Raw genomic sequence first — 16,620 nt, 5'->3', positions numbered from 1 at the left:
GCAACACATCCCCAAACTCTCAAATGATGCACCGAGGGCTTAACTCCACTCCAGGCTTCTTGTGGTGTAACATTCTTAACAACCATAGTAGGACATCTATTCAATACATAGAAAGTCCAGGTGACAGCTTCAGTCCAAAAAGGTTTGGGAACCTTTTTAGCCGTGATCATGCAGCGAACCATGTTCATGATTGTTCTGTTTTTGCGCTCTGCTACTCCGTTTTGATGAGGGGTGTATGTTGTGGTGAGTTGTCTTTTGATTCCTTTTTCACAGAAATTCTTGAAGTTTAGGGAAGTGAACTCTCCCCCTCGATCTGTTCTCAAACATTTTATGAATTCTTCTGTTTCTTTTTCCACCAATTTCTTCCAAATTTTGAAACATTGGAGAGCTTTTGATTTTTCATTAAGCAAATAGGGCCAAGCTTTACGACTGAAGTCATCAATGAAATAGAGAAGGTACCTTTTTCCACTATTGGATATAGGCTCTATGAGACTGCATATGTCTGCATGTACGAGCTCTAGGATTTTGTTTGCACACCATTTACTTTTCTTTGGGATTGGATTTCGATGTTGCTTGCCAATGAAACAGTCCACACATATTATGCTTGACGTCTCCAATTGAGGCAATCCTTTCACCATGTTTTTGCTCTGTAGAGTTTTTAAACCTTTGTGATTTAAATGCCCATATCGCTGGTGCCAGAGATGAGTGAGATCAGATGTCGTATGTAAGCATTCACCAACATTAGAACTTGAAACATCTGTAGGTTGATGAAACAGCACGAACATTCGATTGGTACTCATATTCGTGTGAGTAATTAAGCCCTTGTGAGGATGATAATTGTTGCAGATGCCATTTTTAATCAAGATAGAAAGTCCTCTCTCTTGCAACTGACCCACACTTAATAAGTTGTTTTTCAAATCAGGGACATAATAAACATCTTTTACAGTAAATTTAGTGCCATTGAATACTAGATGGACACTACCTTTTATAGCTACTGGCATTTTAGAATTATTTCCACATCTAACAGAATGTTGTATCCCATCAACCATGTTTGAAAACATACCTCTATCTCCACACATATGATTTGAACAGCCAGAGTCTACGAACCAAGCATGGTTCCTTTTGGCTTCCTTTTCTTTCACATATAACATCAAAACTAACTCCTCGAACTCAGCATAGTTAGCCTCCTTGTCCCATTAAGGACATTCATATTGAAAATGCCCCAAATTATGACATTTGAAACATTGTACAGTGGCTTTTGAGAATGATTGTCTTCCTCTTCCACGTCCTCGACCTTTGTAAGTTCCTCTGCCTCTGTCTCGGCCTCAATTGCTTTCTACTTTGAAAGCTTGATCAATGTCGTTGTTGCTCTTCTCCACCATCTTCTTTTTAAACTTCTGTTCATGTATCACCAGACAACTTTGAAGCTCATCCACAGACATGGATTCGGTGTCTTTGGATTCTTCAATGGAAATCACCACATAGGTAAACTGATTTGTTAATGTGCGAAGAATCTTTTGTACTACGTCCGAGTCTTGCATATTTCCTCCATTGATGCGCATTTTTTTGGCTACTGTCATGACCCTGGAAAAGTAATCTATGATAGTTTCTCCTTCTTCATTTGCAGAATTTCAAAATCTCTCTTTAAAGAGTTAAGAATTGATCTCTTCACTCGTTCATTTCCTCCAAACTTTCTCTTCAGGGACTCCCAAACGATCTTTGAATTGCGTCTATCCAAGATCTGTTCGAAAATTGCTCTATCAATGGCTCGGAAAAGATAGTGCTTCACCTTATGGTCTTTGGTTCTAGCATTCTCTAGTTGCAGCTGTTGTGCGTTTGTCAACACAGTCTCAGAGACTGGTTCTTCAAAACCATTTTCTACTAGACTCTGAAGGATTTGAAGCGGAAGTATCTTGGTATTTAAGAAACGAATTTCAAAAAAATTTCCTAAACAAACAATCAGTGTGATCCAATCACTCTGATAAACAGTCAAGCATCTGATGTCTGACATCAAATCCTTAACTAAGATCATTAAGTTCTTCAATAATCAAATTGATATTTATACTACGAGATTGGAAAAATACCTCTTGTAGATTCCAATCCGGTATTAAAGCTTCTCTAGTGGTGAAGCCTCTAGTCAGTCCACTAAGTCGATTAGATCAAGCCTTGAAGAAACTGATTAATCTTGCTCAAAATCGAAAACTGATTTCGGATCCGATTTTTCTGAACCGCAAAAATCGTATATTGCTATTATTATTCCGTAGTATGTATATATATATCGTTTGATATATATATATATATATATATATATATATATATATACTTTGTTTCAATCCTTTAGGATTGAAACAAAGCATGCACTAGGACAAGTGTCGTGGTGCATGTTTTATATATATATATATATATATAGATATATATATATATATATAAAATAATTAATATAATAATAATAATAAATTAATATAATAATTAATTATATTATTATTATTATATATAATAATAATTAATTAACAACTTAATTAATTACTATTATATTCCTTAATACATACTTAGAGGAGCTAATTTAAGACACCTCTTAATACTAACGGTCAACACTTGACTATTATATTCGGAAAAAGACATCAATTTAAATTGAGTAAGAATTATTATTTATTCCTCATTTCAATTGAATATCAAACAGTGTTAGAATGTTTTGTCAATCCCATTGACATATTCAATTGTGTCAATTAATTAATTAAAACACTTTTAATTAATCAATTTAACAAAAGCTAGATACAAACAACTTGTATGTGTGTGACTTTCTAGGTTCATCTTTAACTGGCATTAGAGGCATAGTACTAACTCTTAGTAAGTATTTGAGCCCTCACTATCCCTTTCCACGCAATCAAACTTTCCCTGTAAAAGGGGCGCTGCCCTTTGCAGCCTGTACATAGTGCTCTGCGAACTACTCCTTGGACTAGGCTCCCCGCGAGGGGGTCGGATCTGTCTTTTCTACGTGATATCTGGCTGGTCAATGTCATTCTTTGTATTGCTTGACTGGAGTCGTCCCTGACGGGCCCGAAGGCCCAAGAATGAGTGAAGGCAGCATTCGCTGAGCCCGTCTGATTGTTGGACTTACTAACTCTATGTTTGATTGACCGACTCAGGACTGTTTCCGTTAGGCCATTTCAAGCGTAGGTGAAGCCTCGCAAGAAGCACGATCGCTCTCTCGTTCTTTATATAAAACTCTCCTGGGTTGGTTTGGCCTCTGTCGTAGGCTAGCATACATATCATATGGTAGTTATTTTCGATTGGGCTTTTTCTTTGGCGAAAGCCATCTTCTATCCAAGCGGCGGGTCTTACCTTCTTTGGCCGCATGATTGTCTTGGCCATGGGATCCCCCCCGAGACCTTTTCTTATGCACTCCCGAATATTTGTAGCAATTTGGCTTGAGGTGAGGTGTGGCATCCGTTTCGACGGTCTCTGAAAGCGTCCTTCCTGCTTCCTGGGAGCTCTTAGTCTAGCCTATCTCTTTTTTCTCGACAGTAAATCGCCCTTCGAATCTTATATGATATTTCTACTTTTTCTTAAACAATACATTCAATAATGAACTAGATCATTTATGCTTTCTTTCAGTATTCAATGGTTGAGTTTAACTGATGTGGCAGTTGAATTGCATTTTTTTTCCATATCCATAATATATATATATAATGCTATTCTTTCAATTTTACAGGGGAAAGAAAAGTGGTTTGCTTTGTTTTCTATATATATGAAGATTTTTTCAATTGTTTTGAAATCGGAAAGGAAATGTAAACGAATTCATTAGGCGAAAACCTCGAGTCAGTGACAAGATTCAGAATGAAAAAAAAAGCTTCACGCGACATTCTACTAAAAAAAAAGAAGGGCCCTTACTTTCACTATAGGATATCCACGGCTCTTGAGCCTTCCTTTGGAACAAGATCGCTACCTTCTCAATATTAAGACGTAGCTCACGTTACTCCCTTGCAGCACTCACATAACTGAGCTTAGCGTAAGAAACCGTTTGGGACTCCCTTGTCTTCTCAGGAACTGGTACCTGCCGATACACAAGGAAAGAGCCTCTCTTAAAATGAAAGAGCTCTTTATGTCCAATTCCCCGGGTTTAGCGACTCGAGAGTACATCTATTTTGAGCTTGCACGAGTATCGCCAAATAAAAGAACCACATGTGTTCCCGGGTCTCTCCCTTCAAATCTAGTGAGCAAGAGCTTAATCATATTCCCCAGAGCAGAGGGAAGAGAAGGCTAGACTAGTGAATCACGTACACCGGTGGGCTAAGAAAGATCCTATTCTATTTAATAAGTATTTAAACTAGTTGCCCTGTAGCTAAATAAATAAGCTTGAGTGTGGGAGCTAGTTGGGAGGGAAGTTGTCTTGATCGATCCAACAAGGCCAAGTGAATTCCTTAGCTGTGGAGGATCCTCTCTTAGTGTGCCAAGCCTGAATAGATGGTCCTCTTAACTAACTAAGTCTGCTGAAAATTGTCTTGGATTCGTATGGGATAAAACGAACGGAATACTTGGAGTGAGAACTTTGGACCTGAATATTCTGAAGAAGACCAAGGCCCACCTTCTTCTCTTAATGCAGGCAAGGCATATCTCGTAAGAGCAAGTCGAAGCTACTTAGCATGGGACACATCAACTAAAGTGGCTTTTGAACGAGTGACGTTTGAAAAGCAGCTCTTCCCCACAAGAAAAGTAATGAGAGTGAAAGACAAGAATACCCCCTTTTCGTGGGTCTTTAGGAAGGGGGATATATTCACTATTCATATGCCTCTCGAAATGTCGGACATCAGATATGAATTTTTTATTTAGGAACTTCACTGAAAGCTGGGGACAAATGCCACAGAAGTCAGACCGTAAAGAGCTCTTGTCGGTGTAACCATTGAAGAAGAATTCGCAGTATAAGAAGCTGCTGCTAGGTTGTTTACAAATGTCCAAATGGTGAGTGAATAGCCGGTGAATGAAATTGAATCAGAATAGAATCTCCTGTTTGAGAATAAGCTGCTAGTGGAAAGAGGAATTTCACAATGTGCTATCGAATTCGCTTCATCGAATAGTTTGGCTCTTTGATAGAAGGAGGGAATGGAAGAATTGGACAAATAAATAATGTTTGCGACGAATATACTGCAAGTCGTTTGGGTGGGGGATTTCCGCTCTTAGGGGAATATCCCCTCTTTGACACATCTATTAGACCGTGGGGCACGAACACGAAGGGGAGCCTTTCTTTCTGCGCAGTTGCAGTTAAAGAAAAATATGGTACTTCTATAGCTTTCACGTGGGGGCAGCGAATAGGGGATTTCTTTTTACTCTTGAGAGAGATGCGAGCAAGTCCAGTCTTAGCATCCGCTGTGGTAATAACCGCTTCAAAAAGATCTTTCTTTTGCAGATAGAGTACACATGTACGTTATGGAATCTGATTATATATAGTAACTGCGGTTCTGGGATGGGAGTCAAATCAATGTTAGGGAGTCAAAGCTATTGGAACAGTGTAGTGAGTCTTTATATTTAATCCCTTGGAGACTGGCAAGCAAGACGCGAATAGAGCTGTCTTTCACAACAGGAGAGAATACTTCAATGAAGCAGACCCGCCACAGGTACATCCTAATGATTCGGTAGACATGATACGCTTAAAGGTAGCTGCTATATTGCTTGGTCTGGTTATACTGTTCTTCGGGACGAGTACATCTGGTTGGACACGGCACAAAGCTTCAACCCCTCAACAGCTGCTTCGCCGACATATCTATATATATATTATTATATATATTGGATCTTCCTCAAGGGCCTAGTGGGTAGGCTTACTCACTGGCTTTGACCTCAGATTCATTAAGAAAGTAGTTTACGTAACTGTCACAGCTCCAATGCGATAATCTTGTTAATCAGCAAAGTAGCTAGCCTAAATAAGGAGTTTACAATTGCTTGATCATAAAGGTTGTTGTATTGCCGTGCCTGAAGCTAGATGACAAGGCAAAAAAAAGTGTATCTTTATTGGCTACAGTCATGAGACGAAAGGTGACAAGCTGTATAATCCGAAGACTAAAAAGTCAGTCGAGATCTTACTTTTCTTTTGGCGAGGATGGTGTTTGGGATTGGTCAGTTCAAGATAATATTATCTTTGCCGGTGCTAATTGTTGTCATGTCAATAGAGAAAGACAAGTTGAAGATCAAATTGTGCAGTCTACTAATGATGTTCCTCCATCACATGTGACGCCTACTCCTGCAGAGTCTTCTAGTCATCCACAGCACCAACGCCGCTTGCCTGCTCGCTTGCAAGATTATGTGGTTGGTAATGAGAAAAATTACCCATCTGATGATGATAATGATGATGTAGCACATTTTTTATTTATTTGTAGATTGTGATTTACATATAAGGAAGCTGCCTATGATAGGAAAAAGAAAACTTGATTTGATCAGATAGTTCCCCTCTCCTGGCGAGATTATTACTCGTAATTCATGCGAGAGTGTCTTCCTTTGCATCTGTTCTTATGCCTGTGCCGTAGAGATTTTTAATGCGTGCACCTATATAGTTCTTTCAATACGATATAGCTACTACTTGAAAGGGCGCCCCTTACGATCTTTCTTCCTTCAGTCCGGGAAGAGATTGACTATTTCACAATAGGTTTTTGTATTTTTATTTCCCGATCACTGGAAGCAATCTTCACTGGCACAAGGATCTCTTCACAGCAACCTTCACTACGATAGAACCCAACAATGAGTTTACGGAGGCTTCGCTTCGAGTAGTGCGAGCTCGTCTGATGCAAGAGAAAGATCCAATGGATGATTGATGTCAAATTTTTCTTTTTTTTTCAAAGGTTTAATTGAATCCTAGCTCATAGATGTTACCTCTGTCTCGAAGGCGAAAGACCCCTTACTTTTACTTTACTCGATTTATTTGATCGATGGTAGGTACCCTATCTTCATTGTAGATTTGTAGATGGACATTCTAACTTCTTCCTTCTCGATCATGGGAAAGACATCTCGAGCTTAAGGGAAGACATGGTGATAAAGAGCTGCAACTCCATCAAAGAACTTTCTCAGCAGAGGGAGGCCCCACAATGGCTTAATCTCAAAAAGCTGACTCTTCATCTTACAGGGTGTCAATGCAAGCAAGCTTAAACTAATAAAGTAAAAAAAGAAAGCTGGATAGTGTCCTTAGGAGAGGAGCAAGAACTTCCCCTTGATCTAATAAAAAACAAAAAGAGTAGCCACGGCATTACATGAAAGCTCTTCTTTCCTACTGTTCTTATTCTTTCTTAAGTAGGGCTGCTAACACTAGATTAGATGTAAGCCCTTTTGATAGAAGGGTAAAGTCCTCTTTTTTGTTTCTGTACGGCTGTTTTTTCTTGGCTCGTTTAGTAGACAGCGAGCGAGCTGACAAACGAATGAATGAGCAAGCCTGCCTGCGAGTGAATAAACTCTGCGAATGCTTCTCGTCTTCAGCTGTGGGACCGGTCTGTCTGTAATAAGCAATTCCTTGGGTGGGAATAGGTGACATCGCTAGGAGAGCTGAGAGGGACGGATTTACCAATGTCCAAGGCAAGAGAAAAAAGGACCCTCCTCGCTAGCAGCACAGTTCACTCCTGCGGATTCTTTCACAACGGAGCAAACCAAGTCAGGGAAGAGGATGAAGACTGATTCCCAGAAAAGCCATCTCTAGTAGACCTGCCAATCAATATTATGCCATACCTTTATATGATATCAGCTTGGCTTTATTTCCTCTCTAGCACAGCACACGCATAGCTGCCTCACATCGACATCGAGTATGCTCGCAATTCGCTTATCCCCATTATACAAACGAATTTGGAGAAGTAGAGCGGAACCTGGATTCTTTCTATCTGTGAAGGATCTTTCCGGGTCGTGCTTTTGCTTCTACAAAAGGGAATCAAAAAAGGAACTCCAGGCCCTCCACCTTAATAAGATGGATTAGACAAAAGGATATCTCTCAGAAGGTTCAAGGATGATTCTGATTGCCCTACCAGCTAAACAACTTAATTCCTATTGTCTAACTCCTTTCCTTTATGGGTTGGCTACCGGGGATCCATTGTGGCTTGTGACTAGGTTGGTACGGGTGAATTACCATCAAGCCTAAGTTATCTGGTTCTGGCTAATGCCCTAAGGGGTTGGCCTTGCTTTGAGTTAGTAATACTCTAAGTGCGGTTAGTACAAGAAGGTTCTGCGGCTTACTCTTACTACAGTTAAAACCTCTGTCCTAGTGTCGTGCACAGTCGGGATATCTAAATAACAAGCGATTCCCATATTATGGACTCGGAAATACCACTCCATTCATCTGTAACTAGACTAGAACATCCTCACTTCCAGATCCAAAGGTGGGTGCTAATAGAATTGATTGACGAAGAAAAACGACGCTATCTGTGATTACTCTTTGCCCCCCAAGAAGACTCAAGACAAACTTCCCCATTTTCTTTTGTTGGTTTTGTTATCCAACTCTCTTTTATCCCCAGAAAGAAATGAAGTATGAATGACCTTCCGAGCCACTAGGATCAGGCCGATACGCTTTCTCAAGTGAATTCATCGATCAGGCACTGGGCCTTCCCTTCTCTCTCCTTTAAAGAAAAGCGATTACCTACCTTATAGTTGCGCTATGCGTAGCCTTACAGCAGAATGAGTTGGATATAAAAGGTGTGCTAAGATCGATCTATGCCTTCAATAGCAAGTTGGCAACAGCCTTCTCCTATGCTTTTTTCTGGGATTCAATACCGGCATTAGAAGTATGTGCGGAAAGACTGGTTATGAATGCAAGATTTCTTGATAGAGAAATGTGTGCTGAGCCAATCCGTAAAAGAAAGAGTACCACTGAGATGAGAAAGCAAACTTAGCTAAAACAGCCAATAGGAAGTCCCAAGAGACACGTAAGCCTTTTGCATATCAACTTTGGCAATGTCCAAACCATAATGCTTTTCAATATCCGCAGCAGGCAAGGGCAATATTTTCAACAATATTACGGCCAGGAACAAAGCCCGTTTGTTCATAAATTCGGGCCAATCTATCAGACAACAGTTTAGATAGAATTTGAGAGCTTCCGTTTTTCTGATTGGGCGCATGTCTGAAAAAGAAGCCCTGCCCTAGCTATGCCACTCATTGCTGGAGAATGGTGAAGGATCAACTTCCATTTGTGTTTACTTACAGTAAATGGTTGATTGGTAAAGGGAACAGAGATTGTTTTGTATGGAACTATCATGAGATGCCCTGTTTAGTGGAGCACAAGCTTCTAAGGCTTTCAAGCAGCCACCAAGAAGAATAGCACCTGGGGGGAAGAGATCTAATTGCTAAGAAAAGGAAGTGAAGCTCGGCTCGTTATCGAGGAAGCTCTTTAGCCTTAGAAGGCAATAGACGGAATGCGTAGGGTATAGCTCTGAGTCTTATTAATAGTAGTCTCGGACTGACTGTCTTTCTGCCTTGAGAGATGCGAAGAATGGCTATCTTTCGTACCCTCGCTCTGGGGATGGGACTTTCCTTTTTTATTGAATTTGAATTTACTTGCTCGCCGCAACTACATCGGCTTAAAACAGAGTTTACCAAGTAAGAAATGCTCCCACCCAAGCCATTTCGGGCAACAGAAAAAATGACTGTTCTTTTGAAAGGAAGGAGACGACTTGCTCGGCATTCAAAGACGAAAAGCAACTCAATTGAATCTGGTTTAGCTACTAGCTACTTTGAAAGAATTTATGCCTTTTTTATTTTTATTATATATATACGCCTGTTGAGCTGAAACCCTTATCTTTCAAATTAAAATCCAGGGTCTGCCCGCATATCCGTTATGACAGAATCAAGCCTAATGCAGTTTCTTTTTCAGAATCTATTCTCTACTGATCACGCCTGGGGTAGGTGCAAAATGCATAGGAGAGAGATTCCACATCCTGCTCTAATTATTTGTCGCTCTCTCTTACTTGATAGAGTAGAGTAAGTCGATGACGCGTTTGAAAAAATCACTTTCTTCACCCTTTGACGAGAGCTCTAACACTATACTATGTTTTTCAGATCCCAAAAGGATTGGGTCATAGGGCCCTAGGTTTCCTTATATATTGTCTGAATCGCCCAATTCCATCGGTTCGAGTGCTCGTTCTGTATATGTATAGTGCCCTTTCCCGATGTCAGGGAGTCTGCTGCTATGGGGTTGAGGAAAAGCTTGTATGTAGTATTGATGCTTTTGGCATCACTTGTCTGTCTCGGGACCCTTGTAACCGTGGGTAAAAAGCTTTTGTAAATATGGTTGAGGCTAGACTAGGGAAATTGAATACCTACTGGTTTATCGTATAATAAGATAAAGTAAAGGCTGCACATGAAAAGAAAAGGAAGAAATTCGACAGAAGGAAGAATTAAAGCCTTTAATAAGTTTAAGTAAGGACTTTACCTTTGCGAGTGCTGTCGTATAATAAGCCCGGAGTAGGCTGCTATTGACTCCGATGTGGATGGGATGCATGGGATTTCTATCGAGGCTAAGGCTAAGCTAAAGATTCTACAGGCGAGACATCTATTTTCATTAACTAAGAAGGGATTTACAAATAGTAAAAGAGGTGTCGTAGATAAGAAACTGATTGCCCTGAAGTGAAGACAGTAACTTCACTTCCTACTTCAAGCTGGGTAAGGGAAGTGTGGAATTGAGACAGATTGCCTATGGGGGGGATAAATTGTTAATTGTATGTCCTAAGTAGTGCAAGGTTTGACACTATATAAGGTCCAGGGCTCGCTCATTAGCTCTGTTACCTCCTTTACTTACTTTCTTTTGAAAGCGCTAGGCACTTACTTATTAAAAAAAATATCCCCCGGCGACATTTAGTTTATTCGAGAACATCTGTGCAAGGATAAGTGGCAGAAGAAAAGGCGCGTAGCAGAATCGGATTTTTCTACTTTACTTCTCCTCAAAAACCAACAGGTAATACCTCACAGTGAACGAGGCCTAAACTTATTAAAGCTTCATGTCTATCTATCACTTAGAAAAGTGATGATGAAGGTGATGAGGTTAACCCATTACAAAGGATGATAGGATGGAATAATCCGAAAGAAAGGTTCTTTTATTCGCGCCTCCTAAACCTGATCATGATGCTAACAACAAGAGCAAACAGCAAACCGAGCTAGAATAGCAAGCTTGGTTTTTATGAAAACTCGCTCCAATAGTGCCTTCGCGGAACTCTCTTTAGTTTAGTGCACCAAAGGTAATTCAATGCTGCCACTCTTTTTCTCAGCTAACAAAACACTCTATCCAATCCGACGCACCCTTCTCTTCGTAATCTTTAACGGCTTTGTGTCCTAGCAGCCGTCCCTAGTTGAGAAGGTGGAAAACCTACCTCGACACGCTTTCAATTCGATTCTGGGAATACAGTTAGGTTAGCCTTCTCCTTTCTCCTTCATCTGGTTTGGATGTTGAAAGATCTGCTTTGGAAGATTATTAAAAAACAATTGATTAAGCAGATTCGTATGCTTTGAGTGCTTCTGTTCTAGTTCTAGCTTCCTTACCCTGTCCCTGTGGATTAGGAAGTGAATTGTACCTATCTTACTCTCTCTTCTTTAATGGTTAATTCCTGTTTTTTATCGAGGGACATGTCATAAATGTGGAAATCGGTGATCTCGCTATGGCTAAAACATTACTTTTTTGCCTCTTTCAGGGGTCGGTCGTTCCTGAAGGGAAACCGGCCATTTGAACCAGGATTTTTAGCAATGATCGTAGTTTCACGCATAGATGATATAAGCCTTCTTCTGACTGACCGGACCAATGCATGGAGAAAGTTATTGACTCTGATCATGCTACGCTACGGAATATCCACTAAAGATACTTGACTGACCTAAGCTGCTCTTTTTTCCTGGCAAACGACTCCAGTGACTAGACCAAGGGGAATCACGACTGAAGATGGGGTGTTTAACCATCTCAAAGTGGACTCGTTGGCTTATATAGAAACCGCCCGGAATCCCTTTTTTGGGGGCTATATAGTGTCACGGATGGAAGGCGTCCATTAAACTTCGCCAAGTCAATTTGACCACAGCCCTTAATGGCCAGACCATATAAGAAAGATGGTTCGGGTCTTCGTGCCGAAAAAAGCGAAAGTAGCCCATAGATCTTTCTACTTAAATACGAGTTCCGACAAGAGCTCCAGCTGAAATGCTGAATACTTAAGGCAGTCTATGAGTGAAAGACTTCCTTTTTTTGGGCATACGGAGACGGAGGCTAATAAGTAAGTCAAGGGCTAGAGAAGAAGAAGAGGCCTTCCTTATAGGTCTGGTCTCCCAGTTGTTGTAGATTCTATAGATCTTTCTCCACCCTTCCTTCTCCAGCATTTCGCTTCCAATTCATCAATCTAATGGGGAGGTGTGAGAATCAGATCCAGGGAACAGCTGGAGTTTTGATCAGGATTTTCCGAAGTTGCGCCCAACTCGCCTTGCTAATCAACGTAGGGACGAGGCTTTCTAGACATTTAGCCAAACCTGATCATAGCTAGTGGTAGAGCCCCGAGGTGAAAGGCTTGCTTACCGGGACTTCACTTATTCTCCTCTTCGGCCTATCTCAGGATTCGCACCTATAGGAAGCGGAAGGGTGCCCAGAAACTTCATGCTCCAAGTCTTGCGGTCGCCGAGGACGTACGCTGAACCAGATTAAATCGGTGCCTTAACGTCGGGTGATTGCGCATTCGTTGTGGCATTGGTGAACTCGAGTTGCCAGAAAGAGCTAGACTAGATGGTTTACTGACGTCTCCCGACCCCGTTTCTCCTCTCATCTAATTCCCTTCAATTCAATTGAAGTTTTCTTTAGTAGTATAGAAATTAATATGTAATTTCAAGGCGCCATGGAGAAGACGAAGGACCTAAAGAGAAATATGTAATAGTTAGTATTTCCTTAGGTTTGCCCTTTTATTCCGTCTCTGGCTCGACGGAATAATTTAGATGATATGTCCATAACGCCAATGTATGTGAATGTATGTGTCTGATGTATGCTAAAGCAAATCAAGACTAAGTTAGATTATGAGACCTAAAATAAAATCCCTCATTAAAAAGTTAAGTAAATAAACAAGTTATTAAAATCGGTTGCCCCTCCCTAATATTATAATTCAGCCGGCAGTGCTGAGGGCCTTTGGGTTGTTGAGTAAACTCAAGCTCGGGGTCCTTTCGGTAACACCTGAATTATCAAAAATCATTTTTCATGAATATGGGGTAATACTTAAATTAGATTATGATAATTGGATGAGTAAACTCATGTTGTCATAAACTAATGGGCAAGACGGTTGGGATTAATATGAATAGCATATTAGTTACTAATGTGGTTAGTAACCCAATAACCTAGGAATCACATTAAAGATGTGATTGATTACATGAATCTACCTAATGAATGAGACTAGCTTGTTGAGTAAACTCAAGGCGAAATCTCAGGAGTTAGGATCCTAGCTCGCTAAAGGATTTGTGAAATTCTTCGAATTAATATGGAGGGCTATTAATTTGGAAAAATAGTGGGAGCAATCTAAAATAAACTAAAAGGCCTATAATTTTAGATTGATATACTTTAAGCAAATGAATGACATACGTTTACTCTTTCTCACTCTCAGGTTTAATTAAACCCACTCTTATAATCATGACTAAAACCAATCTGCAAAACATTCTTACCGATAACAAATTGAATGGTTCAAACTTCACCGACTGGTTTCGTAACCTCAAAATTGTTTTGAAGTTCGATAAAATAGGGTATGTACTTGATACATCGATACCCCCTCTCCCTGCTGATGATGCTCCCATTGAGGAAATTGATGCTTACCAGAAGCATAAGGCTGATGATGATCATGCCGGATGCATCATACTTGCATCGATGACACCGGAATTACAAAGGCAACATGAGGAAATGGATGCCTATTCCATCATCATGCACCTAAAGGAATTGTTTGGGAAACAAACCAGGTGCGAATGCTATGAGATATCCAAGTTGCTATATCTTAGTAGGATGCAAGAGGGCACATCTGTCATGACACATTGTGTCAAGATGATTGGCTACATTACCAAACTTTCTAGTATTGGATTTGCGATGGATAACGAATTAAGTATAGACTTAATTCTTCAATCCCTCCCATAAAGTTATTCATATTTTATTATGAACTATCAGATGAATGACTTGCAAACCTCTCTTGAAGAGCTTGCAAATATGCTCAAGTCAGTTGAGCCCAATATGAAGAAAGACAAAGCCATACCGGCTTTTGTCATTGAGGGATCAAAGAAAAGGAAAGGGAGCTATCCCAATCCTAATTATCCCAAGAAAGGTAAGAAAGTCGTGCCCTACAAAGCTAGGGGAAAGGAAGTGAAGAAGCCCAAAGAAGAGTGCCACTTCTGTGGGAAAGACGGGCATTGGAAAAGAAACTGTTGGTGTACCTAGCCTTCCTCAAAAGGGGAAGAAGCTGGGACTTCAACATCTGGTATGTTTTATATTGAAATTTCACAGTCTGAATCTTTTGGTACTTGATACCGGATGCAGCCTGAGGATATTCCAGGAATATCTAGAAATATTATTTCTAATTAGCCGTCTTGTTGACGACGGTTTTCATATTTCAATAAAAGACAAGAGTTGCAATTTTTATAAAGATTCGATCTTTTATTTTTCAGGAATTTCACAAAATGGGATTTATGTGTTAGATAACAAAATTCCTGCTTTTGCAATTGATACCAAAAGACATAAGCTAGATAATTCAACTTACTTGTGGCATCGTCGTTTAGGCCACATAAACAAGAGACGCATGCTAAAGCTACATTCAGATGGGCTTATAGATCCAATCGATCCCGAATCATTGGAAACATGCGAATCATGTTTAAAAGGTAAAATGACAAAGACACCCTTTAGCAATAAAGGTGAGCGTGTATCAGACACTCTAGGACTCATTCATTTAGATGTATGTGGTCCTATGTCAGTCCAAGCAAGAGGAGGATTCAGATTCTTCATAAGCTTCATAGATGACCATACCCGATATGGTTACATCTACTTGATGAAGCACAAGTCAGAAGCTTTTGAGAAATTCAAATGCTTCAAGAATGAAGTAGAAAATCAATTAGGAAAGAAAATAAAGACGCTTCGATCTGATCGAGGTGGCGAATATCTTTCAGATGATTTTCTGAATTATCTAACTGAATGTGGGATATGCTCACAATGGACACCTCCCTATACACCACAACACAATGGTGTGTCCGAGAGGAGAAACCGTACCCTATTAGATATGGTACGATCCATGATGAGCATGGCCTTACTTCCAAAGACGTTCTGGGGCTATGCCTTAGAAACTGCCCTCTTCACCCTAAATCGAGTACCAACTAAATCTGCTAGTTCCACACCATATGAATTGTTCGTTGGTAGGAAACCCATGTTTTCATTTATGAGAATATGGGGTTGTTCAGCCTTTGTCAAACGCATTGCGTCTGACAAACTAGATTCGAAATCTGATAAATGTTTCTTCATTGGATACCCTAAGGAAACTATGGGATATTACTTCTATCATCCAGATGATCAGAAAGTAATCATATCCAAGCACGCAACCTTCTTAGAGAAAGAGTTTCTCGAAGAAACACAAAAGGGAAGCATGATTGAACTTGACGAAGTTCAAGAAGAAGAAACACCGACTGAAACAACAGAGGCGGTTGAGGTACCCGAAGGAGTCCCATTAGATGAGACTCTAGTGCCACCTATTTGTAGATCACAAAGAGTTCGTGAACTCCCAATTAGATATGGTTTTCTAGTGGGAGATGATAATGAGGTTCCCGTGTTAGATGACGAACCCGAAAACTACGAAGAGGCTCTTACTAGTCCAGATTCTAAAGCATGGCTTGAGGCCATGGATTCTGAAATGGATTCCATGTATACTAACCAAGTGTGGACGTTGGTTGATCCACCCGAAGGGATAATACCCATTGGGTGCAAGTGGATCTTCAAAAAGAAGACAGACATGGATGGAAAGGTTAGCACCTACAAATCTAGGTTAGTAGCGAAAGGATATCGTTAGAAGCAAGGAATCGATTATGACAAAACTTTCTCTCCTGTGGCTATGTCCAAATCAATCAGAATCATGCTTGCAATTGCCGCTCACTACGATTATGAGATTTGGCAAATGGATGTGAAAACAGCTTTCCTAAACGGAAACCTGCTTGAGGATGTATATATGATGCAGCCTGAAGGTTTCATATCGAAGGATGCAAATAAAGTTTGCAAACTTCAGAGATCCATTTATGGACTCAAGCAAGCATCTAGAAACTGGAATAAGCGTTTTGACGAAACCATAAAACAATTTGGTTTTGAACAAAATTGCGAAGACGCTTGCATTTACAAGAAAGCAAGTGGGAGCTCTATAGCATTTCTCATACTATATGTGGACGATATATTATTAATGGGAAATGACGTTGCTCTCTTACAGTCAGTGAAAGTATGGTTATCTGGTAACTTCTGAATGAAAGACCTTGGTGAAGCAGCTTATATACTTGGTATAAAGATCTATAGAGATAGATCGAGAAGACTGCTTGGTCTTTCACAGGCTACATACATTGAAAAGGTGCTAAACCGGTTTAGCATGCTTGAATCGAAACAAGGTAACTTACCCATGTTACATGGAGTAAAGTTAAACAATCATCAATGTC

This window comes from Euphorbia lathyris, chromosome 7 (genome assembly GCF_963576675.1).
Source record: "Euphorbia lathyris chromosome 7, ddEupLath1.1, whole genome shotgun sequence".
Lineage (NCBI taxonomy): Eukaryota > Viridiplantae > Streptophyta > Magnoliopsida > Malpighiales > Euphorbiaceae > Euphorbia > Euphorbia lathyris.
The sequence above is the reverse complement of the archived record's forward strand: the minus strand, read 5'-3'. Positions refer to the sequence as shown.